This window comes from Camelus bactrianus, chromosome 2 (genome assembly GCF_048773025.1).
Source record: "Camelus bactrianus isolate YW-2024 breed Bactrian camel chromosome 2, ASM4877302v1, whole genome shotgun sequence".
Taxonomy (NCBI): Eukaryota; Metazoa; Chordata; class Mammalia; order Artiodactyla; family Camelidae; genus Camelus; species Camelus bactrianus.
The window spans coordinates 19,158,793-19,182,102 of NC_133540.1; the positions used below are offsets into that span (position 1 = coordinate 19,158,793).

Sequence of the window (23,310 nt, forward strand, 5' to 3'; positions counted from 1 at the left end):
AGCTTGTTTGGATTAAGGTACAAGAGCTCATAGGTTCGACTCCTGTTGCTGCTGTTACAAATGATAACTTTAGTGGCTTAACGACAATGTCACTTTATTACTTATGTTCTGTAGGTCAAAAGTCTGACCCAGGTCTCAGGGAGCTGAGGTCAAGACGTGAGCAGGGCTGCATCTCGTTCTGGATGCCTCAGGAAGTCCATTTCCTTGCTTTTCTAGCCTTTGAAGACCACCCACATCCCTCAGCTCACGGATTCCTTGCTCGTTGCCCCATCAGACCGTTATCCTGGAGTCTCCCTCCAGCCACTGCCAGGCAAGGTTCTCTGCCATTAAGGACCCACATGGTTAGACTGTGTCCACCCGGATAACCCAGTCTGCTCTCAGCAACCTCAAGATCCTCAGCTTAATCACATCAGCAAAGTCCCTGTCACCATGTCATGTGAAGCAGTCACAGGATTGAAGGATTAGGATACAGATATCTTTAGGGGGGTCACTATTCTGCCCCTAACAACTAAGATCTGGTGACCTGAGTTTTACTATTCTATTCATTTTTTTTTATTGAAGTATAGTCAGTTTATAATAAGCCAGAAAGAGAAAGAAAAATACCATATGATATCACTTATATCTGGAATCTTAAAAAATGACACAAATGAACTTCTTTACAAAACAGAAACAAACTCATAGACATAGAAAACTATTCTATTCATTTTTAACCAACGAGAAGGACGTTCCCAGAAACCCTTTTAAAAACATTCAGTCAAACACAAAATTTTAAGAAAAGAAATTTGCCAGTTTTTCCTTTCCCACCCAGTTGATGAAAAAAATTAACTGGACAGACTGCTTTGTCTACACAGCCTATTGGTAAGCCCTTCTTTATGGGCCCGTAACCCTGGTTCTTCCTTAACCTTCCAAGATTAAAATGGTGACATCAGACATGCAATGAGTTCTACATATGTCCAGGTTCAATCATGCTTCATAGCGTTTATTTTCAAGTCTTCTCTAGAATTGTTTTTATGTTGGTTAATATTGCTTCTCAAAGGAATTTCACAAGTAATATCAGTAATATACCAATAGACAATATTGATTAAGCACACGATTTCACACAAATAACTCCTCTGGCATATGCAGGAGCTACTATAATTTGATGCATGAAGAAATGAAGCCGAGAGTGTGTGATTTGCCCAATGTTTCAGAAACAGTTTGCATGGAGGTTAGATCAAGGCCAAGACGATCTGACTCCTGCGTCTACTACACTCTCGATCCCAATTTTCACCTCATTTTAAGCTCCTGGGAGACACGGATCATACCTTAATATTTTGTTTACTTCTTTGAAGCATCTGCACAATATTAGCTAATGCTGAAGCATATAACACTTGCCTGATAAATTAATACTTCTTCCTTTCATGTCTTTAACTATCAAGCAATCTAGAGAGATTCAATATCCCAAAGGTGCTCCCCTGATTTCACTGGGAGGAGGTAAATGTGGAAGAGGGGGCAGGGCGCACAGGGTACAACTGCCGCTTCAGTTGATGCAAGAGACAAATAGTGTCATGTAGTTGCTAGGAAACCGAGTCAGCCGCACTGAGCATCCTCGCTATAGCTCACTGAGATCTGCTCTTGTTCGCCTTCATAGATACACACACAGACCCCTGAATCTGGGACACCAGACATGATGCTTATCTTTTAATCTTAAAATAGTTACACTTTAAAATTGTTTTCACTAGAATAGTGGAAAGCAGAGAGTTGCAAATTTCATACATCATTGACACTGTGGGCGATTGTGGACAGTTTCTAAACACAGGAGGGAAAAAAACTGACTCCTTTTCTGGTGACTAGTGAGAATATTTAGCTCAAGGCCACAATCCTTGGGTTTCTCAGAACTTGGATTTCCTTGATTAGGAAAGAAAGCGTTAGGTGGCCACCCGAGCTCTCTTCTATTACTTGGACTTATTTTAAACTCATCATCCAAGACAGAATAGCTTGGGAGATGTTTCTTACTGTGTTCATTTCCTAGGGCATCACAAAGACTGAGTAGATTAATACAACAGAAATGTGGTCCCTCCCAGTTCCAGAAGCTTTTAGTCTGAAATCAAGGTGTCAGCAGGGTTGGCTCCTTCTGAAGGCTCTGGTGGGGGGAGTCTGTTTCTTGCCTCTCTCCCAGCTTCTGGTGATTCACATCAGTCCTCGGTGTTCCCTGGCTTGTAGAGGTTTCATTCCAGTCTCTGCTTCCACCCTCTCATAGCACTTGCCTGTGCCCATCTGCACCACCTGTGGGCATCTGTGCCCAGTTGTCCCTCTTCGTGTAAGGACACCAGTCACATTGGGTTAAGGTCAATCATAATGGCCTGACTTTAACTTGATTAAATCTACAAAGACTTTATTTCCAAGTAGAATCCAATTCACAGGTAATGTGGATTAGGATTTCAACAAACTTTTTCGAAGAAGACACAATTCAACCCACAACACTACCCTCCTTGTAGAAGAATTTAGATGCTAAGAATCAAGGCTGTCCATTTAGGACTGATTATTTGGCTACTTTACAGAATTCAGTGATTTGGTTTCACTCTAAAGACCATCATCTCAGGCATCAGAGTCCTCACAGAAATCAAGGAAAATATTCAGTCTAAACACTGGCCATTAAAATATGAAATGTATAATCCTTTCTTTCTCGATGCCGTGTATGTATTATTCATCAATCACGTAAAGCTTCTTGTGTTTTTTCTTGAATTACATGATCACCCCCAGGTTTCCCTACATCTAACTCAACAGTCAGTTATTCAGAAGCTGTGTAATGGCTTCCTATGTGCTGGGCACCAGCTAAGTACTAGGAAGCTACTGAAACAGCAATAAATGTGATATTAGAAGAGATCAACCCATCCAATCTTTTCATTGTGCTCAGAGGAGGAAACTAAGACCCAGGGAGGTTAGTTGTTTCTTAAGCTAATTCTCTAGTGAGTGACAGAACCAGATATCCCCAGGTACCAACTGTACTTAATCTATTCTTATTTTCAGTTCCCTATGACAGCATGATGTCTAGGTAACTCACGAGAATACATATGCAGCAGGGTTGCTCCGATTTTCATTCTCCAGGGCTCTCTACCCCTGATTACAGACAATGTGGAAGAGAGGACTCCCAGTTTTGTCTCCAGGAGAATTCTCCCCTCTGCAGTTCATTCGAGGACCTAGACGTACATTATAATATGCCAATATGACAAATGTTTGCTACTATCACTCTTAATCTAGTAGACAAGCTGGTAGGAAAAGCCAAAGTTTCAGGTTCTCTGTAACTGCTCATACCGTCTCAAGGTCAGCCTTCTTCACCCAACTCTCCGAGTTCTGCGCATTTCAGTTTGCTCAAAAGGGCACCAAAGGCTTGCTCGGGCAGCTGCTAATGTCTAGTTCTGAATATAACGGAGATAGTTACACAAAGAACAATCACATTCTTAGTCAAATAAGGATTTATGCCCTTGAAACTGGGCAATAAAAACTCAGACTGATTTTTTGTAAGTTACGCCTTCAACCCTGCGAGTCACGCATCCTTTCTGCAATTTTCATTTTCTGTACAGTCAGAAATATCAAGCACTATCGTGGCTTTATACCTGCAGAAATAAATTTTAAAGGGTGGCCCAATTAATTTTGCCTCAATCCCTTGTTTAAAACCAAAGAGGAAATACGTATTTCAAAATGAGCAGGAGTCTTTGCAGCGAGTAAATCTATTCTCTGATTAAGTTAGGTAACCACAGTCAAAGAAGAGGGAAAGATTAAGAACTTATACAAAGGCAGGAAAATTCAGTCAAAATTAAAGATAAAGCCATTCATTTAGCTACTTAGCTACTAAGCCGAATATTCCTTAAAAAATTGTTAACCATGATTTTGATAAGAAGAATTCAATTGATAAATCTGAACAATGTAAAGAATCCGCAAAATTAGCTTGGAGCCCATAAGTGGTATCTTTAACAGAGAAATATAGTAAAGTTTTTTTCTGGCACTAACCAGATAATTTTATCTTCAATCTCCATAAATTCCCCTGGAAGTAACTTTGCAGAGACACAGAGCAGCACGGCATTCAAATCAAGAACTCTGAGGTTAGGCTTCCTGGATTTAAGGCCAGACATTGCAATTTACTAGCCACATGGCCTTGGGCAAATTAATGAACCTTTACAAGTCTTCCTCAATTTTTAAATCTGTAAAGCAGAAGTGATAAATATTACCTGCTTCCCAGGAATGCTATATAGATGTAACAGGAAAAACCATGCCAAGTACCTGCTCGAGTAGGTGCTTCTTAGGTAATCCACCATTATTTGCTTGAAGAATCTACATCAAATAAGGCACTTGGAGCATAAAATATAGAAAATCAAAAATAATGGGAGAAAATGCAAGAAAATGTGAACAGTAGCTAATGCAGCCACGACTGATTAGTTTTCTTTTTCCATTTCCAAAAAAATTAAATGCAATTATATGATATTTAAAACAACATGATTTGTGGGGGGGTGTACAGCTCAGTGGCAGAGTGCATGCCTAGCATGCATGAGGTCCCAGGTCCAATCCCCAGTACCTCCACCAAAAGTATTAAATAAATAAATAGATAACTCTAATTACTTCCCCCCCAAAAAAAATTGAGCAAAAATTTTTTTAATTAAAAAAATAAAACAATATGATTTTACAAAATTCATTAGGGCAAACATGTTATAACGGAAAACTTTAAATTATTCTCAATATTTTTTCTATGGAAACTTCCAGTTTCTAGTAAAATCAGAATCCTCTCTACCATTCCCATTCCCCCACCCCCACTCAGAACCTCCCCACCCTCTCCACTCAACACACACACTTCTTATGCCAAGATAAGACTTTACAGGAGTCTACACCCCACAAGGCACGTGCAGAGAACTCATAGCATGGCGCTGATTCAACCAGCCCTTCACCATTCAGAGTTCTGTTTTAAAACACCTCTAGACTTAGAAACTCATGTATATGTCTGACTGAAACATGATGCTGGACACCAGAAATTGACACAACATTGTAAACTGACTATACTTCAATAAAAACAAATAATAAAAATAAAAGATGTCACTGTAAAAAAAAAAAAACTCATGTTCTGCAGAACTCAAGAAAAAGTGATTCTTTTGTATAAGATATGCATCAATGTTATCATAGCAAAATTCAGGACTCACATTAAATATTTCCTTGCCGTTATCTGTCCAAATGTGATTTTACTAAAAGTAACTGCTATTGATTGAATATGGCATTAAGGAATTGGGAAAAATAAACACTCATTTAATTTGGGGCTCCCTTTTAACCTCAAGATTATTCATTTCAAATGCAATATTTTGAAGTCTAACTGAAAGAATACATGATTTTAGGTGGAGAGAAAGGGGGAAAAATCTGCTTGTTTATTTCTTGACAATAAGCCATTCAGAAATAATTCATGGCTGCTTACAGAAGCACATTTAGTACAACAACTATGTCCACATGAGAGAACCTTATTTAGACAGCCAACTTATAATGTACCATCAGTGGATTTATGAATAGCTCATTTTTAAAGTATGTCAAAGCCATAAGTAATTATCATGTCAGAGATAGCTATTTGATTTCTTACCCTGTATAAATTTTGAAACAATAGTTTTTTAAAAAGGGAAAAAAAGTTATACATAAAAACAACTAAGAGGCTGTTCATGAAATTTCCTCAGAAAGTTATAGAAGATGAGATTTTGGCCATGACCAGTGAAATTTAATCTGGTAATTTCCCCTTTTTTTTTTTTTTTTTTTTTTGGCTTGGTAGCATGCTAAGAAAGTCATTTATTTGCTCCCCTGGAATTTAAGAGCATAAAATATCGCATATTATTTGCACAAACTTCTCTAGAGATGCGTGAACAGAAAAGATGCTGGCAAGCACACGGTGTGTCCCCTGACAACCTTCTCTGGAGGTGAAACGAGGTAAAAATGAGCATCCAAGGTGTCACGAAGTGACAAGTAAGTCATAAAGAAATGGAACAATCTGCGGGGACTTTGCCCCAAGCCTCTTCAATCTTTCACAATCTGTGCAAAGGAGTGGCCATGGACACTTCTTGAAAATGACAGGCAGAGTTTTAAGCACTGGCTGCACACGATGTCTTTTTTCCCCTCCTACAGACAGGGGCCACCTCCTCATCCATCTCCCTGAAACTCCCAGTAGAACTACATCAGTACAAAATGTGAGTAACCGGGAAGGCACCTGGACTCCAGAGATGCACTAAAATGAAGTACGAGGTGCCGGTCACTTCCTGCAGAGAATTTGTGATACCAAACTAAGTGACAAGGTGTTCTTGAAATATTACTGTTCTGGCCAGCCTTCTGAAATTTTGACAAGATCAAATGCGGATACCTCTAAGGACGGAAGGTGAAACCATCACAGATTTTACGCCCATCCAAGAAGCAAATGTATAATTTATGAGTATTTTTCATCACCAAAAAGAGCAAGCAAGTTTTCCACTATTTTTTTAACTGCAAAGTAGTCTCATTCCCATGATATCCCTTGTTTTCCAAAGGATTTATTTGCAAAATGTTGAGAAACCTGTCTTCGGTTCTTGGCCACGAACTTTGGCATTTGCAGCCACAGAAGCAGATGCTTATGCATACTGTTATCCAAAAAAATTAAAAAAAAAAAAAAAAGACGCCAAGGTCAGAGCTTTCTGAAAAAATCCAGTAAATGACAGACGAAGAAAATTACAGAAAGTGAGAGATGCCCAAGGATGCAGGAAGCAGTGATTCTGTTGCTGGATTACACTGACTCTTTAACAAGTAAAATTTTGACCCCGATATCACTAATTTTGGCGTGTGTGGATAATTTAGCTCCTGCAGTATCTAGCCCCTAATTATTGATTAGGGGGTCCTCGGTAGTTCATTCCTAGTTTTCAGAGATACCACCTTGTCCCAGAGCCTGGACTTCATAGCTGTAACTTTCCCCGTTGCTGTCATCTCAGCATCCTTGGTCCAGCACAGGGACACAAGCAAGGCTCATGTCTGTTCTCAGCTCTCTGCAGCACCTCGCTGCCTCTCTCCTCTGGTCTCCTCTTGTCCTCGCCTCTTGTCATCTGAAAGCAGCTCCTGCATTCATCCACTGTACATAGTCTCTTCCAAGCTTCAACGCCTGGGATTGACTTTTTTTTTTTAACCCTCGCTTCCATCCATATTCTCCAGCCCAATTCTTTTTCGCTTATGTTTTGTGTGTGTGTGTGTGTGTTTTAATCCATCCTACTGCCATTTAGTGATTAGGCAGGTAGCAGAGAAGAGGCAGGCATGAAAGACAGCAGTTAACACAGGCCATTTGATTGACTGAAAGTCCTCAGAGGAGGCAGAGCAAGGAAAGTCAAGGAAGGTATGGCGGGAAGGAAAGGCGTGTGGAACGGAAACCGAAATGGTGCCACAGGGATGTCTGATCGTCACTAAACATAGAACAAGAACTCCTGATATGAAGCGCAGTCATCTAAAGCTTGCGGCACTGTTTGGTGTTACTCTTCACGTGTGATGTTTGCAGAGAGCACAGTTGCGAGCAGAGCACAGCCCTGCTGGCGGCTTTCTGCAGAGATCTTCCCTAAGACAGCCCCACCGATTGGACTCATTGCCGATTAAGGATGTTCATTCCTGGAATGCACGAGGAGAAGGGCATCTTAGGCTTCGTGAGAGTCAGGAAAGCTTTGAAATCAAATGCCAGCCAGGAAGGGTCATTAGGGAAACCACACGTCGGTACTGTTTACATGCGAGTTGTTAAATAGAACTTCATAACATTAAAAATCTGTACCACGATGACAGGTATCATAGCCGAAAATGTCTAACTTACCTAATGAGGCATCCCCTTAAGTGTGAAAGGAGGAGAAGTCAAGGCAGTCTTGGCTTTCCTGTTGGCTTGGTCGTGTGCTGTGCAAACGAGTCTTCAGTGTGTTCCTTACTCTTCCTTGTCATGTAGGTCTTACCCCAGGGCTCAGATAGGAGAAATAGAGGGGAAAAGTTGTGGAATATTAAAAAAGATAAAAATAATACAAGAAAATTAGATTTTCCAGGCAATATAAATTTCAAGATGAATTTATTATCTTAGACCATGTTTCAGCATATACATACCATCTCTAATTTCTCGTCCCATTTTTTTTTTAAACCACTCCAAATGGACTTTCATCCCCACTCCTCCAATGAAACTGATTTTCAGAATCAGTAACAAGTGGTCAGTTCTCGGTCCTCGGACACAGTTGCTCATTCCCTCCTCTGTGCCACATTTTTGTTTTTTTCTTGTTCTTAGATTCCAAGGCACTAAAATAGCTCTGTTTTCTAGCTATGCTGTTACTTTTTTCAGGAGCCATCATGCCTAAGACAGCTCAAATTTAAAATGCCCAAAAGTAAGCCTCTCCCTCCACCCTGAAGCCCATCCACCTGCAGGCCCCACCATCCTGGTCATCATTCGTGGCGTCTCTCACACCCACGTGCAATCCAGTAGCTCCACCTTCAAAGGTGTCTGGCATCCAGTCACCTCCTTCTACCCCACGGTGTGTCCAGACATCATCATGGCTCGCTGGATCACTCCACGGCCCCTGGATGGCCTTCCTGCTCCTGCTTTTGCCTCTCAAATGTGCTCTCCACACGCCAACCAGGGCGAGACCATTAAAAGGGAAGCAAGATGGCGTCACCCCTTAAATCCTTCAATCTGAGCAAAAGTGAAAGTCCTTGGAATGGGCACCCTGTCATTTTCTGCCACTGTTCCTTCCAGCTGTCCCCGTGGTGCCCTTGGCTCTGGTCATCCCAGAACACAGGAGGCAGCCATTGCCTCAGGGCCTTTGCCTGCTCTTTTCCCAAAAAGATGTGACTCCATCCCTCGCTGCTTCCAAGCACTTCCTAAAGATCACCTCCTCACTGAGATCTTCCCAAATCACTCCGTTTAAACTGGCAACCCTGACACTCTCCTCTCTTCTTACTTGCTCCAACTCTTCCCCACTGGTCATTTACAATCTTCCAACATATTATGTCATTATTTGTTGTTGGGTTTTTTTTTTTTTTTTTAAATCATCCACTTTCCCCCACTGGAATGTAAGCTCCAGGAAAGTAGGGATTTGTAAACTGTTATTTATAAATTAGGCCCTTAGTCAATATTTTTAATTAAATGATTAGTATGCAAAAATAACACAGTTTTCTTGTGAAACGCTGAGACAGTGCCCCACTCATGGCCCTGATCTGTCTCTGTTTCTTATCTCATTCCCTCAGTCTGTCTCTTGTTTCCATTTTCCCTTTCCAGTGAGTATCTTTTTTTTTTTTAATTGAAGTACAGTCAGTTTACAATGTCATGTCAGTTTCTGGTGCACAGCATCGTGTCTCAGTCATACATGTACACACATACATTCCTTTTCATATTCTTGTTCATTGTAGTGTGACTACAGCGGTTGTCCTGGTACCCTTGCCTCAGCTTCTCTCATTGTGGACGTTCCCCCAGACTGGGTATTACTCCTCTTCTCATCTGCCCCTATTCCCTTTATGAGATGATCTCTCTCCTTCAAACACTTCGTTTCATTTCAGTGTTCTGCCCTTTCCCTACTCTGTGCCGATGCTGAATGTGTGAATGATCTCGCTTGAGATTTATGCTTTGTTTTTCCTTAATTTGAGAATTTGTGTCTTTTATCGATTTTGGAAGTTTGTAAGCATTTTCCCTTCAATTATTACCACTTCTCTCTTCTCTCTGTCCTGTCCTTTCGGAACTCCTCACCAATAGGTGTGGGTTATTTTCATGCTACCTTCCATAAGGAAGTCATCTTTGACTTCTCTTTGATCATTACTGTTGATTTATCTTAATCTGTGATATTTCCTCGACTTTAGCTTCCAGTTTCTTCAGTTTCTGTAAAGCAAGAGCCTCCTATTGGATTTCCACTGTGTTTGCAATCATTTATTATAATTGTTGTGTCAAGAATTCCATCTGGTTCTCTTTTTTCCCTGGTGTCTTGTTCTATATATATATACACATATATATATATATGTATGTATTTTTTAATCATTTTTCACATTACTAATTTATAGTCAGCTTCAATTTACTTATTGTTTCAAGTGAGTAAAGCAATGGTTCTCCTATTTCTGGTTCCTGTAAACTTTTGCTTCATGGTGCGTGAGTTCTTTATATTTTAGTTTTACGTTTTGCACTTCCTTGAGAGGGGCTTGTTTTTGGCAGGGGTCTCACATGTGGACCGGTTCTGAGAATGATCCTCCAAGGAAGTTTTAATATTAATTCCTCTGTACAGCCCCAGGGCATCCCAAGAACCACCATGTATATTAATTTCCCAGCTGGGCACTTCTGGTCTCCTCAGATCCTGCAACATTAGACTCCAAAGCAGAATGGGACATGGGCTTGGCTTCTGATTGCTGAGGGTAGCCTTTTTCCTGACACCAGACACAGGAGCTTCCGTGTCAAACGCTGGGTGAGAAGCAGATATTTTTAATGTTCACCTTTCACTGAAGCTTTCGGGTTTCTACATCCACACTTTACAAAAGAACGGTTTTCACGAAGAGTCCTTAATCCTTGCCTCATACAGCCATGCACAGGTATTAAAATTCAAGTCCTGTGCTCTGTTCTGTCCACCTCCAGTGTCAGGGCTACAGCAGCTGCGTGTTTACTGATTTAAGTTCCATTCCTTACTATTATTACTATCATATAATAGTATTATTACATTATATTATAATAATACGATATATTAGAATAGTATTATCATATCATACTATTGCCTGGGTAGTTCCTTTTTTTTATGTTCTTGCTCTTCCATTTTGTTATTGTTAGGTTTTACCAAGCATTTCAAACACAGTGGAAGAATTTCTGCATTTATTTGATGCACTATTTTGCAGGAACTGGAAGTCTCTGGGTGATTTCTTCTACTTTCATGAATTTTAAAAACTTCATCTATGTTTCAGCAATCCCTAAGTTAGGTTTCTAAGCCAGTCATTCTCAGCGGGTGGTGGTTTTACCCCCGAGGACATTTGGCAAGTTCTGGGGGTGTGCTGACTGTCACAGCAAGAGGCAGAACCACTGGCATCTGGTGGGCAGAGGTCGGAGATGACGCTGAACATCCCACAGACCCCAGGACGTTATTATCTCTGCCAAGACGCGCACAGCACCGGTGCTGGGAGACCTGCCCAGCCCGCGCCTCTCACCGATGTTCGAACCTCCACCCCCATGCACACTGACTCCTGTCAAACAGGATATTCTTTTTGGTTCGTATTCACCAGCACTGTTCCCCACTTGGTCGTTCCCATTTCGGTTAAGGGCACTGTCGTGAACCGGACTGCTCAGATTAGGAACCTCATGCTCTTTCTTGAAAACTTTATATTGGCAATCTGGTCGGTTTCACCCCTCATTCTCTAGATTTTCCACCTCCACTGTCCGCGTCACGGTCCAGCATCTCCCCCTAGAGCAACTGGAGGGCCTTCTGTCCTGTCTCCCTTCCTCCTGTTCGTTTCCCACACGGCCACCAGGCTGATCTCCCGGCACTGCTGGTAGCATGGCCTTCAGGTCAGGTGTGCATGATCTGGGCCTTGCTGACCGCACTACCCACCTTCACTGCCACTCCCTCATTTCACTGACTTTTAGAAAAATCAACTTGGTCTCGTTTTCTGGAAGACGCTGACCCTTTTCCAAGATCCTTCACGTGCCATTGCTTCTGCCAGACGTGCTTTCCTCTAATCCACAGAGTAATGGCTCCTCAATCTTCAGACCTCAGATCTCAGCTTCAACACCCCTCCTCCAGAGGCCCCCACTTCTGCCTGACCTCAGACACAGCTCAGCTCCCCTATTACCTCTCACAACTGTCACTGCAATTTTCAGTATTATTGTATATATTCTCCCCTAAATGTAAGCTTCAAAAAATCCCAAGAACCATGTTTATTTAATTCACAGTTTCTAATTGGTCCTGGGATGTGGCAGGCCTTCAGGGAATATTTATTGAAGGACTTCATTAATACATGCTAAAATTTTATCAGGAGTGATGACCTGGCTAACACTGGCTGCAGGACTTCCGTGGATCCCAAACTTACAAGACTTCAATTTTCAGGTGTCTGTGACTGGACATATACTATGTAATAAGTTATACACGGTTATTAAATGCCTAATGCATTATGCAATATAAATACATAAATGCATACTATATACATTATAAATGCATGTATGTATACCTTATATAGTATCTATGCATGTGTATTTAATATGTATATATCTTATGCACATAGGTATTAAATATATGCCTACATATGTACATAGTAGTATATACATGCATAATATATACATTATATGTATGTGTAGCCGTCTACCTTATATAATGCATTAAATTCATATTTATATAAGGAAAATGTTTCTTATAATTTGGGGTGTTTTAATTCTTATTTTTTATTGAAGTGTAGTTGACTTACAATCTTAGTTTCAAGTATACAGCAGTGATACATATACATACTTTTTTTTCAGTTTCTTTTCCATTATGGCTCATTACAAGAAATTGAATATAGTTCCCTGTGCTACACAATAGGTCCTATAGGTCCTTATTGTTTATCTCTTTTATATACAGTAGTGTGTCTCTGTTAATCCCAAAGTCCTCATCTATCCCTCCCCACTTCCTCTCAGTAACCACAGTTTGTTCTATGTCTGTGAGTCTACTTCTGGTTTGTAAATAAAATTTGTATCTTTTTAAAGTTTTTTAAATTCCACACATTAGTGACATCATATGACATTTGTCTTTCTCTGTCTGACTTACTTCACTTAATATGATCATCTCTAGATCCATCCATATTGCAGCAAATGGCATTATTGACTTCTTTTTATGACTGAATAGTATTCCTTATATGTTATAATTTGGTTTTAATCTGCAAAACTGATACTAACATTGGTGAAATTTTCATGCAGTGATGGCACCGAAGCCATCTCTCTCACATGTTCGTCCATCCCTCACACTTTGATTGTCCTGATCCTGAGTAACTCACTGATTTTTTTTTCTGTTCCATGAACTCCTATATCCAATACCAAACTTTCAGAAGAACCCCCCTATGTCTTAGTCTCTTTGTGTTCTAGGGACCAAAATTCAGCTTCTACGTCTTCATCCCTTGTATTTGCACAGCTTATGTATTTTGCTATTCTTAGCTTCCACTAGGAGTAGGTGAAGCTAGGTGTTTCAAGTCCTTTTCGGAATGACATAGGGAAATACATCAGTAAAAATAAATCCACGCCGTACAAATGCATGATAAATGGAATTTATGGAGTTTTGTTTCCCAACAATAGACTCTTGTAAAACGTGTCTTGTACTAACCAGTTCTTTGGGGATGAGTTCCCATTTCCACATACGGCAGTGGAACGGATTTGCTAGTCTGTCAGCTTCATAAGAAAGAACATGGTGTTCTTAAAGAGCACCTCATCTCCCTCCAAAACACAGGGCTGAGGCCATGAATTTCATTTTACTTTGCGCACTGCACTCTCAGATACCCCGCTGGCTGGAAGCTCGGATGCCGCTCCATGTTCGCAGTGAGACAGATGTCTGCACGGAGAGCACAGTGTTCTCAGGAAACTGTTCATGACTGTAGAGGGAAAGCTACACATTTTTGCCTCTCAATCTTCCACAGTCTTCAATATGAAAGATCCAAACCTTCATACACACTGACCAGACAGTTATTGGATTGTTGAGAATATACTGGGCACTTAATCCCATTTTGAAGAGTGCTGTCACTCATCCAACGGACAACAGGAATGCAAAAAAAAAAAAAAATTTCAATCCAAGAAAGGTAAAAAAAAAAAAAAATTATAAAGTATCGCTTTTTGATCACGAACTGAAACTTTTTTATATGACTCTAAGTGAAAGTAAAAAAATTCTTTCCCAGCACAGAGGTGATTTCATATGAGTTTAAATCTGTTCATTGTTTTTTCAATCTCTTGCTTTAAAACACACTAACTAATCAGTTGAACAAAGCTCCACTGGCTATTCTATCTACTTGCAAACTAGCAGATTCAATTTTCGACATAACAACACAAAGGAAAACGAAGTGGAATGCTGTGATTTTAAGGGGGCTTTGCCCTCTTTTGTTCTGGGAACTTGACCAGCTTTCACACCAGAGCCGTCTCAGAGCCCTTTGTTCAAACTCACAACATCGAATGTAAAGAACGGCTTTACATTGTGGTTTTCTTCCCTGAGGAATCCAAATGCATCAAGACAAATGCTCAGCGAGGCTTGGGACAGAAAGAGGTATTTATTTTACATGAGCCCGAGTTCTGTGTACCTCAGCGTCGTGACCAATGGATGGAGATTACAGTTCTGGGTTGAGATTCTCTTTGTCTCGGATGAATCACAAAGCCCAAACACATGGCCCCAGATGATAACGCTTTTAAATAGTCAGCACTGGTACTGGGTGTGAATGAAAAATATTGCAGACATATCAGTAAACAAAGGATGCTGCAGCCATCAAGTCATCAGCCACCAATATGAGCGGAGGGACCTCAGGATGGAGACAAGCAGGCAGCCCGGCCTCAGCAGCCACCCCCAACGGTGGCCCCTGAGGGGACTCAGGATGGGAAAGCACAGGACACTGGCCCTAGACAGCTATGGTGCACATCAAAGGAATGATTTCAGTGAGGCCAGACTCTTGCATCTTCCCACATGTGGAAAAGCGCTAAATTCCTTAACTTGAAATATCTGGTTTTCTTTAATTAACAGTAATCTGTTAATGCTCTGACTATCTGGTCTTTGTTGCAAAAACTCCTGTGTATCCTGGACCCTTCCTTGTCACTCTGGAGTAGTCCTTCAGAGAGACCTGGATGCTGTGTCCCAGACTCCAGTCCTCAGAAAATACGCCGAATAAAACATAACTCTTAGCTTTTCGGTGGTGCGTTTTATTTCAGTCGACATGGGGAGCACTGGCCATTACCATTTCCCACGTCGGAGCAGAACCAGACATGCGAGGGATATTTCAAACTTGAGTGGCTTGGCTTTTTCTCAGTTAGATGTCTATTAGTCAGTTTTTCCGCTAAACACCTGGCCGTGGTTTCTGCAATTTATCTCGGTGTGTGCAGAGATACAAATCCCCTCCGGGAAGTGAGTCACAGTGATGGAGTGGAGAAGTCTCTGGAAGAGGGTGGGAAGGCTGTGTGGGCTCCTTGCCATGAGCATAAGTCGTGAAGTCAAGCAGATTTGGAGATGAGTCTCGGGGTGTCACTTCCTGGCTGTTTGTTCTTAGATGAAGTATTCACTCCTCCATCCTTTGGTTTTCTCGTTTGTCAGAGGGAGTCCAGAGAACTAAGGTGGATCATATCTTTGGAGCATATGGCATCGTGCCAGCCCCAGCGTGTGAGCCTGATATGGGCAACTGTCGCTATTAACTTGGGAGGTCTACCATATTGCTTCGTGTCGCAACTCTCTAGAATGCACGTGCCATCATTTTCAAAATATAAATGAAAAATCTGTACCAGAGGAGCTTCAGTAATGACCAGATCTCCAAGGGTGTCATTCAACCCGTTACTTGCCTCTTCTTTTACCTCGTGGTCCTTCGGTCAATATAAATGGTGCCCAATACCTATGCAAGGAACTTCTAAAGAGCTGAAAGATGAGACAAGCAAGAGGTTAGTGGAAGTGTGCAGTAAGGCAAGGCTGACTGAGTTGTCAGCGTCCCAGGCGGTGAAGCAAAGCTGTGAATTTCTGGAGAGCAACAACAGAGGGAAGGGAGGAGAAAGCCTTAGGGAAGGAGGGGAGGGCAGGACAGAATAGCAAAGCTGCATCTCTGCTTCTCAGAGAAAGAGGGGATAAGGCAGCACTCGTGGGAAAGGGGAGGAAACACTGCAGGTTTTACAAGGATGAAATGGCTGTCTGTGGCAGAAGGGCATTCCAAGAGTCCGGCATTGCTGTGAAAATAAAATAGAAGGTAGCAATTCTGCAAAGCACTAAAAACAAAATGTAAAGACAAGACAGCTGATAATGGAGACGGAGGTCTGAGACATTGAGGGCACTGGAAGGGAATTGTGCGGCAACAGAAGGAGGTGGGCGTAGGGAGTCTGGCTTTGTGAACTCAGCTGCATGGTTCCCTTTACTCTTTCTCTCAAAAAAAAAAAAAAAAAAAAGTCATCCATTCCTTTCAGGGCAGTACATTTTGCCAAATATGCTCTTTAAATATTGCTTTTAGAACATTTCCTTGATCTGCCAGTACACTGCCCAGATGGGCAAAAATCCAAGCTCTTTCCTTCCGGAGTCCTTGTCATGATTTATACGAGGAGTTTTTTCCTACCAAAGATAAGATCGAAGAAGAACAGAACGTAAGGTGCACAAAACACTCAATTCCTGATAATAAAATGCATTGGCTGGAGCTATCGTGAGGGATATTTGAGATGATATGCAAGAGAGTTGGATTCTGTTCACAAATATAGCTGAAGAACAATGTTTCCCTTTTTAATAGGAACATTTGAAGGAAAGAAAGGGAAGGCTAAGGGAACACTATATAAAAATCAGTTTTTCTTATGTATGAAAAAAATTTAGCCAGTGCCTGAGCTCTGTCACACCACATGTAGATAGATAAGAACTTTCACAGTTTCACGAGTGAATATTTGAAAGGGGAGGTTGCTGAAGGAGGCTGTGTTCCTTTCTTTTCTCCTGCTGGACCCTGAGGTCTAAGGCAGGGCCGCACGCATACCTGGCACTCAAGAAATATTTGTTACATGAATGAGTAAATAAAGCCTTAAAGAAATCAAATTAGCAAATAAATTCTGTAACCATCACCACCAGCTCAGAGCTAGTTGGCCCAGAAAAACCTGTTATGGCTTTAATCTCATGGTTTGGGGCACCCCAACCAGAGTGCAAAGCTTCAATTCTGATAATACTAAATCACTCAGTTTATAAGCAACTGTGAAAAGAAATCAGCCTGTTCATTAAGGAAAAAAATTCAAAAGGACACATGCACCCTAGCACTATTTTCAATAGCCAAGACATGAAAACAACCTAATGTCTATTGACAAATGATTGGATAAAAAAGTGTGTGTGTGTGTGTGTGTGTATATATATACACACACATACACACACACACACACACACACACACACACAATGGAATACTACTCAGCCATAAAAAAAGAATGAAACAATGCCATTTGCAGCAACATGGATGGACCTAGAGATCATCATTCTAAGTGAAGTAAGTCAGACAGAGAAAGACAAATATACAATATTATTTGTAAGTGAATCTAAGAAGTGTCACAAATGAATTTATTTACAATACAAAAACAGACTCATGGACATAGAAAACAAGCATGGTTACCAAAGGGGAAAAGGGTGGGGGAAGGATAAATTAGCAGTTTGGGATTAGCAGATACAAACTATTATATCTAAAGCAGAAAAACAACGAAGACCTACTGTACAGCACAGGGAACTCTATTCAATATTTCGTAGTGACCTAAATGATAAAGAATCTGAAAAAGAATATACACATGTACAACTGAATCACTTTGATGTACACCTGAAACATTGTAAATCAACTATACGTCAATAAAAGTTTTTTAATTTAAAAAATGAAGGAAGAAGACAGTTTATCTCTTTACCTGGATCTATTGTTCTATGTGTGTATGTCCCTCAATCCTTCTGAACGTTTGAATGGAAATGTTCACCCTGTTCCTGTCCCATTGCTGTATTCTGGACGCATATAACCAGTCTGGTTTCCCAGGTTCACAGCTGGAGAGGAATTTTGCTTCAGGACAAATCATACCTTGTCTCCTGCATAGGTGACTTAGATGACACTTAGATGGAGTTTTGGACTTTAGACTTCAGAATTGATGCAGAAACAATTTAAGACTTGGGGCACTGTTTGCATGGAATTCGTGTATTTGGCGTGCAAGGACATGAGTGTCAAAGGGCCTGTGCCGTAGACTCAACTGTGTCACCCAAAGGCCATGTGTTGAAGCCCCAATGCCACTGTGATGGCATTTGGAGATGGGGACTTTGGGAGGTTCAGATGAGGTCATGAGGGTGGCACCCTCACGGTGGGATTAGTGCCCTTGGAAGAAGAGACACCCAGGAGCTGGCTTCCTCTCTCCACCTGCACACACCCAGGGAAGGCCATGTGATGACACAGTAAGAAGGTGGCCATCTGTAACCAACAAGAGAGCCCGCTGCAGACACTGGCCATGCTGGCATCTGGGTCTTGAATGTCCAGGCTCCAAGATGGTGAAAAGAAAACTCCTGTGGTCAAAGCCACTGAGTCTATGGCGTCTTGTTATGGCAGCCCGAGCTGTCAAAGACAGAGAGCAAAACGCTAACCTCAATGTGTTGCCTGGCAGGTAAGGTACAGGGGAAAGTCAGGGAACAGCAGGTGCTTCTGAGGACCACCCCCAGAAACACACAGGACGGCCTGTCTTCCTCCAGCACCACCAGCAGACAGACTTCCTACGTGATGGAAACGTCGTCCATCTGTGCGAGCTGACATGAGAATACACTTTCCATTAAGCACCTGCGGCTGCCCCGCTTCTGAAACGCTGCTTGTGTGGGACCGAGGAGACAAAATTTTACCTTTATTGGATTTGAATTTAATTTGAAGGCTTTCAGAAACTATTTCCTACAGTCTCAAAGAAAAATTTTAAAACCCTTTGAAAAAACAGGTTTTAAAAATAAATGAAGTGTTAATAAAGCAGCAAAAGGTGAAAGCTGAACTTTCTAAAAAGAAATTTGAAGATAAATGTACTAGCAGAATGAAGACTAATCAGAAACAGCAAGTAGAAAAGATGCTGAGGACATAAAGGCAGATATATAGAGAAAACACTTTCGAAAACAGTACGTTTGGTGAAGAAAAAATATAGAAAAATGAGCAAATAAGGAAAACACAGTTGTTCAGAGTCCAATTCCATACATGCATAATAAATATCTCTTTACCTGAAAACAGAACAAATAGAACTAAAAAAAATTCAAATATATATTGTAAAAATATTCCTGAAATGAGGGAAAATGTAAATATGTTGACTCTTTGTTGTGTTTGGGGAAAACTTGATGTAGAATGACCAACTTTAAGACATGTCCCGAGAATGTGTTAAAAATTAAAAGATAAAAAAAGAATCCAGTGTGTTCCAAAACTGGAAAAACAAATCACCCACAAGTTAGAAGGAGAAAAAAGTGCAGGCTGGCCTCTGAAGTCTTATCTGTAATGTTCAATGCCAACTGATAGGCTTGCAATGTCTACAGACTTCCAAGGGCATTTTGTTTCCAGAAAAAAAGTATGAAATCCAACCTTCATGTCACCAGCCTGTTGTTTATAGAAGTAACAAAACAGCGTTACTCACACATGAGCAAGTCTCAGTGGATGTGGGACTCTTGAGTAAGTCGGTACAAAGCATGTGATGCAGAAGCCAGTCAGCAAAGAGATGAGCGAGGAAGCACAACGACCTCAGGAATGAGGACGCTGGAACTGATGGTGGGCAGGGAGGCCATTCACACACAGCAGCGGGGCACCTGTCACAGGCGGGCACCTGTCACAGGTGGACGCCGGCTGGTGAGGCGTGAGAAGGTTACCCACGGGAGCACGATGATCGGTGTTTTAAAAGTCGGTTTGTGAAGGAAAGAAGCTGGGGGGGAACAGGTGAGACGTGAACATCTTCACCGGTCACAGGAAGAAATCGAGGTGTGTTTTCTGAGCTTGGCATTGGAAAAAGACCTCCGTGCCTTAGATGCCAACCAATTTTCTGTTTATTGCAAGTATCAGAAAAAATCAGCCAAGATTAAGTTGAAGCAAAAAGGTGAATTAACAAAGGGCACCGAGCCACTGCAAGAGACCAAGACATGGAACTCACCTCCAGGGCAGCTAATGTGACAGGAGCAGGGGACCGACCCCCAGGCACCAGCCGCCCCTTCTCCCGTCAGCACTTCTGGGGTCTCCTTCCATCTCTCCTCGCTTCCTCTGCATCAGCTTAGTCCATCTCACCAGAGGAAACCTGACTGAGATCTCCAGAACATCGCCCTTTATCACTACAGTCCTGGTTTTCCTCCTTTTCAGCTCTAGAATTCTGAGGTGAGCTTTCTGAGTGACCCAGTGAGGTCAAGGGTTCAGTTCTGATCCAATCGATTGTGACAGCAAACAGCTGACTTGAGAGGCTGGGCTTTGCCCAGTGAGGTCACATGTGCATCACTGAGTCTCCCAGCTACCGCCGAGAGGCTCAGGCAGAGGTGATGTGAAGTCGGGGTTGGGGGCTGGTCCCCAGGAGAAGAGGGTTATTGGATGGACATTTAACAGACGTAGGTTATAGTTGCCTCAGATGTAACCAGAGCCGCCATTTGTAGCTTTCACCATCCACTGTAGGTCCCAGTGTGATTTACCAGGTAGCTTCCGCTTTCCAGGTGGCCCCTGTCCAGTGACTGGTGACTGGAAGTGCCAGCCCTCCAGAACGTCCCTTTGCTCAGGCACAGAACTGGAACCATCCAGGCTGCCCGTCAGCTTGGGTCTCTAGGTGTTTATGAAAAGCAAAGCCGTCCCCCAAGCTAGGACGGACATTCAGCATGAGCAGTCTGCCTCTGTGGTTCCGAGCCACTGCCGTCTGGGACGTTTTGTTACTGCAGCATTATTATTTAGCCTGTCGGATTGATAGCCCATCCTTTTCTTGGATTTCCTGTTGGCTGCTAACTGTGTCGTGGCCCACAATTCTCCTCTAATGGGCTTCGTTACTTGTCTTCCCCTCCATGTCGTTTGACCTTCAGTTAGGGGAGGGCCCCAGGGGGTTCTGGGGCCCTGATGACGTGTGGCTTCCTTGCAGCTCATTCTTTGTCTCAAAGGACACAGATCTGGCCCCTGGGACCGAGGAAGGGAAGCACAGACTTCCTGGCACTTTTATCACCTCCCATTCAAATATGTGTGCCCTCATAGTCAATTTGTCATGTGCTCCTAGATTCATTCTGCACCTACAGTGTTTATTTCAGAGCCCGCGATGTCTCCTCCTGCTCACACACACATGGCACATTTCAATGATCCCTGTCCCCGAATTAACCAACCTCTCGGGACTTTTGACTGACGCCATAAAATGCAGCAGTGCATTCTAACATCAGGAATTGGACAGAGAAAAATCTTCATCAGCTGCATGTGAGAAGACAACAGAAAATTCAAGGGTTTTCCCCATTATGGGCGACTTGCTACCAATGGACTACAGCAGTGTTTCTGAACCAGGGATGACTCTGCCTCTCGGGCAAGTTTACAATACGTGGAGGCATTTTCGGTTGTCCCAACTTGAAGGTGTGTTATTACTGGCAACTGGGAGGCAGCCTGGGGCTCAAGTCAAGATTTAATTAGTAACCTATGTCCTTAATTAGGCGCTTGCTACTCTGGGTCACTCCTCTTTCAACGCATTTTATCTCTATTTGCAACAACAATAAAGTAAGAAAAAGGAAATGACACATCACTAGCAGCAAATGGCACTGCCACAATTGTCACCAAAACTCTTGGGAAGGTCCTATAACTGTCACTTGTTACCAGATTGAGAGGGAAGGTTGACTCTCCTGGGAGATGCTGCAAATTATTTCAGAATTCTCCTAGGAAAGACGTGACATTTGCAAGCTTAGTCCTAACGTATTCTCACAAAGTTACAGAGGACTTCTGAATCATAGTTCTTTTTTTTTTAAGTACTCTGAGGTTAAAAAAAAAATAACATTGACCTCAACTTTTAATACTCCTGAGGGCCTGAAACGAGGATATGGAACAAGAACCCTTGTTCTCCTAAACAGAAATGGAGCCAATAACATAGAGAACTTTATGAGCCAGATAATGTCTGGTGTCCTGGAGCTAAAGAAAATGTTGGCCCGTCTTGCAAAATCACAGCTGTTTCTGTCTCATTTAGCGACTGGGCCCACTCCCTGCAGCCAGTTTGCCTTTTGAAATATAGCACAGCTAGCTAGCCATTTTGCAGTATGTGATTAAAGCCACTGACAAGGGAAGTTTTCCTTACTTTTTTTTTTTTAGCTCTTTGTCTCAAAAGCTTTAGAAAACTTGACAAGCATTGCTCAGAAATACAGATTACATTTTTGGAAAGAAGATGCATAGAGATTTCTTACTGTGTACAAAATTGTGCATATTTTTATCAACAAATAAAATGCACTTTGGAAACGTGAGGTTAAACAGGTCCTTTTCTAAGATTAAAAAAAAAAATGCTGCACTAATTTAACCATAGGCATTGATGGTGGGAGAAAAGATTTCTGTGACAACTTCATTCACCCACCATGTGTGTTTCTAGGTTGCAAAACAGCCTACCAGCAAACCTTCTGAGTCAGAGACCTTTCAAGTTGAAAATCAACTAATAATTTTTAATAAGTTAAAGAAGTAGATGAAACTAAACTTAAGAAGTTGATCAACCGGTAACATTCAGTACTTAAAATTATGTAACTGTTTTGAGAGTCCGTGAAAGTAAAAGTTTCAAAATTGTAAAATCAGGACTGTCAAGCAGAGAAAATTCTATGACCCTGCAGTCAAAAGTTTATTAAAGTAAAATTTTCTTAAAGGTAAAACTGCAACTTTTAGCAAATGTAAAATGAACATGTCAAAATTTTAGTCAAGTAATTAACTAACGCAGGAACCAGTAAGATGGTAAAAGCATTTCCAAGTGTATTTCAAAAGCTGAATGTTTATAGGCAATGTTCGGATGAGGTTGTTGGACTAGATGTAAAGACTGGTTAATGTCCAACAAGGTAATAAACTGTAAAACCATTAGGGTTGTCTTTTCCACCAGACAGAAATTATTTGCATTTCCCAGGGATAAAAATTTTCAAGTTAACCTCTGACCTACAGCTTTACCAAACAGCCCATTCAATACAAAACCAGGCCCAGCATCGCACTGGAAGGACACTTGGAATTCTCTTCTGACAAGTTGCATCGTCTTTCATATATGAATCTTTCGTTCTTGATGACATTATGCAGTTTTTAGAGACAGGTCTCCATCATCTTTATCTGACCCATGTACAGTTCCCATGGCACATTTTCAGGCTTGTGCCCTAAATGTGCCCAGCTTGTTCTGTGCTGAGATAAACATCAGAATTTATAAGACAATGTGTAGATGAATCTACATGTAGGTTATTTTATTCACTAGGTGTAATTTAATGTATATTTAAAAGTCCAATGGTATAAACAAGCTATCACACAAGTTCAGAGATTATAAATATTTTGAGCATGAGTCTAAGACATTTTGCATTTCAGTAAGTTCCCCAGGTGCCTGATAAGCTTAATAAATATGAATGTTATAAAGAAAATTTTAAATATAATGGTAAAACTCACCCCAAGCAGAGAAAACACCAAATTAGTGTTCTCTTATAGCTTGTGACATCTATGAACTAATTTGCATACCACC

The 23,310-nt window shown here is 41.5% G+C and overlaps 1 long non-coding RNA gene across 3 annotated transcripts; it reads right to left on the bottom strand.

Annotated features, from left to right (window-relative positions):
- Window positions 1–952: 952 nt before the first annotated feature.
- LOC123616984 (uncharacterized) lies at window positions 953–20,035 on the bottom strand. 3 transcript variants are annotated; one of them, XR_006725078.2, is made up of 4 exons: window positions 19,780–20,035; window positions 7,814–7,953; window positions 4,261–4,328; window positions 953–3,398 (listed from the first exon to the last, which is right to left on the bottom strand). It is a non-coding gene; the product is annotated as an uncharacterized LOC123616984 (long non-coding RNA). The 3 variants fall into 3 exon arrangements; XR_012511324.1 differs by having other exon boundaries at window positions 953–3,596; XR_012511322.1 differs by having other exon boundaries at window positions 953–4,328.
- Window positions 20,036–23,310: the final 3,275 nt, after the last annotated feature.